The sequence below is a fragment of the Eucalyptus grandis genome, chromosome 11 (genome assembly GCF_016545825.1).
Source record: "Eucalyptus grandis isolate ANBG69807.140 chromosome 11, ASM1654582v1, whole genome shotgun sequence".
NCBI lineage: Eukaryota > Viridiplantae > Streptophyta > Magnoliopsida > Myrtales > Myrtaceae > Eucalyptus > Eucalyptus grandis.
The window spans coordinates 20,695,867-20,699,159 of record NC_052622.1 but is presented as its reverse complement, the minus strand read 5'-3'; the positions used below and the strand labels follow the sequence as shown (position 1 = coordinate 20,699,159).

The 3,293-nt window shown below is 40.5% G+C and overlaps 1 long non-coding RNA gene across 1 annotated transcript; it reads right to left on the bottom strand.

Moving 5' to 3' along the window:
* Positions 1 to 1,884: 1,884 nt before the first annotated feature.
* Positions 1,885 to 2,659, bottom strand: LOC120289355. The gene is made up of 2 exons (XR_005547280.1): positions 2,623 to 2,659; positions 1,885 to 2,223 (listed from the first exon to the last, which is right to left on the bottom strand). It is a non-coding gene; the product is annotated as an uncharacterized LOC120289355 (long non-coding RNA).
* Positions 2,660 to 3,293: the final 634 nt, after the last annotated feature.

The following is a 3,293-nucleotide window of genomic DNA, read 5'->3' as shown; positions in this document are numbered from 1 at the left end:
TTCCATAGCAAGCACAAATAAGTGCATGAATATAAGCAACATCGGGCTTCCTGCCTTATGTCCCAAGTGTTCTTATTGAGGCACCTACATCCTCAGGCCCATAATGCTTAGGGATTTTGCTTTCCATTGACAAGATATGGGCCATCTCTTGCAAGGTCTTATTTTTACTCTCTAGTATCATTTTGTTGCGAAGTCCTATTTTTCCTCTCCACAATATCATTTTGTTGCGAAGTGTAACCGTGTAAAGAGCAAAAAAATTGTGCGAAATGCCCTACCATCACAAAACAATTCAAATGATTCAAAGTGACGATGGCTTCTAATGCACGAAATGCTAAAGCCCATTCTCCTTTTGGACTTTTTAGTAAGTTTAGGAAATGCATGCAAAGCACCATTGTTATGAGCTAGGAAAAAAGGGCCCAAGTAAATCTAAAATAAATCTAAACCTGCCTTTTCTTATGCAAGCAGTCTCAAAATGGAAATATTAACGTTGTTATAAAATAATGAGAAAATTTCAAATAAGGACCTACAGTGCCATCATTTTCTTTAAAGAGAACCTGAAGTAAAATTTGTCTCAAATAAGGACCAAAAGTATCTTCATTTTCTCAAAAAAGGACTTGGAGTAGAGTCTGTCTTAAATAAAGACCCAAAGTGATCATTTAGTCTCAAAGAAAAATCTCATTTGCTGGTTGGTGAATAAATGCATCTCCAATGCATATTCTAGTAGCTTAATCAGGGATATTTTTATCAATTTTTTTAAAATTTTTTTAGTTGTCTTGTTCTTTATTATTATTATCTTTTTGGGTCAATGGTGGCACTGTTCATCATCTTCTTCGTCCCCTGTTCGTCTTCTTCTCAAGAACATTGGACTTGGGAAGGCCAGTGAGCGCTAGCTGTTGGTGAGGGTTGGCGAGGGTATGCCCATCGTCGGCAGTAGGTGAGGGCCACCAAGCCCTCATCGACCGTGGGTGAGGGCTTGTAGGCCAACCCTCGCCAGATTTGGGGAGGGTGGCCTCGGTTGTGGCTGGCAAGGACCGTCGAGCCCTCGCTAGATATGGGTGAGGGCTTGCAAGCCCTCGTCAGCCCTTATCAGTGGCCGATGAGGTGGGCGAGCCCTCGCCCAGGGTTGACGAGGGGTGACCTCGCTGATGGCTGTGAGGGGCAACCTCCCCCACCTCCACCCGCTGCTCCATCAACAACCTTGTCTTCTACTAGGACTACAACTAGGAGAGTGTCAAGGGTATTTGAAGGTATGCCTAAGCAAGAACTCGCAATCAAGATCCTAAATATAAGAGGGGACCTGATACCGTCAATCGTGCACATAACACTATCTAGCGGACATGATGCCAATGCATTGGCTCATAATCTCCAAGTAAAACTAGAATATCAAGTGCCAAGATCTTCTCCGAGATCTTCATGTGTTCCCGCATTCCATAGGCAAAACCACGGTTTTATCCTAGCTCTCTTCTCGCCCCCTCCATCCTAGTTACTGGGGTCACTCTTCTGCTACATTAACCATCGAGACAATGCACCTCAAGTCTTATCTACTCCACAGCGAGAAATCCGGAGAACCGATTTGAAAGTAAGACGACCATGGGAGGAAACATTATCTTTGGTCGAAGCCCAACGAGAATCAATCATAGGAGTCTGACAAGATTTTACACTGAAAAGAAATAAGGTCCAACTTGTAGAACAGGTAACACATGGTTAAGGGCCACCAGCAGAAGAAAGAGATCTTTCGGTTCCCTCCTAAAATAATCCGCACAAAAGCTCAAAGAACAAAACAAGTAGTACAACCCGACAGTGAAATGCTTTGAGTAATGGTGTCAACATTCATTTTCCTAATCTCCCATAATAAACAGGTCAGTGTTCAACGACGACAATACATGATTAAGCACCTGCACCCACATTTTATATACATCTAACGGGAAAGATATACCGAGCAAGAATGTTTCTTGTAAATTGCATTTTCCTAGACATTATTCCTTATCTCTACGGGTCCACAATGAGAAGAGAGAATGATACACATATCTATATAGCAACTAATTTACTATACGACATATCCTCTAGCAAGGCCGCTCAGCCTTCAAAATCTATCTATCTATTCTCAGGTTATTACAGAGATGTCCAAGTTCAGGTCTTGCATCCATCGAAGATGTAAATGTTGTTGCAGGTGCCGAAGTGCAATAGAGATATGACTGGAACGTGATGAGGTAAAAATATCTCCTGCAAAAACAAGACATTGCCCCATCATCAATTCTTCATGCACACGACTAGGCACAAGAGAATCCAAATTCCACTCCCAAACAGCGGACAGCAGCATGAGGACAGTAATACGGATCACAAAAGCATCAAACACTTGATTACTCTATGAAAAAAAAAAAAATTTCCCCCTCGTCTTCTTGATTTTACAGGCCCATGGGGCAACAATCCAAGAGGCCATCGTGTTAAGAGATAATTCACGAGTGAAATCCTCTAGGCAGGTTCACAAAAGCAATGCTGGACAGGTTTGAAATGATTCAAGAACAGGAACACCAAATGAAGCGGTCATGAACACAGCCATGGCTTGCAAGCCAAGAACAAACAAACAAAGTCAAACATGCCTTAAGCCCTCTGAAAGGATACCTTAAAGCCTTTATGCCCATGTCCATGAGATATGATCAAATGTATGATTAAACAAGATTGATGGATTATTTATCATCAGACATGGCAAAAGCATACGCATTGATGTAGAAGCAATCAGAATCTAAATGAAGAAGATGAGGACCAGAAGAGAAAGAGCCACCAAAGCAAAGAGAGCAACTGAAACTTTACCACCCAACTGAATGGGAAAGACCTCATACTAAAGGCAGGCAGCCACTATACAAATGTCTAACCTAGCATACGTCAAAAAATTAAGATAACCTAGATAAAGACAAAGAAATAGTGATCAAGGTAAAAAAATTAGGAAAAAGTGAGTTTCCGATTCACATGAAAACTATTGAGTCATGGAAAAGTCATTGAGTTAGCCCCTTTGTACCCTTCCAATGAATTTTCACTTTAATACTCCAAAGAAAATAAAATTCGGTGAAAGAGTCAATATAATGGGTCCGGACAACAAAACAATTTCAGTGTGAGGCCATCTTAATTATTGTTTGCAAATAAATCTAGTTTCATTAGAGCAACAGATAAGTCAAGTTGTACCTTAAATTTTTTTTTTTTTTTTTTGGTTCATAAAGCTTCACTTTGAAGGAAAAGAGATACTTTTATCCTCATTTCTGCTTTTCTTTTACAATGTATGCAAGAAATATTTACAT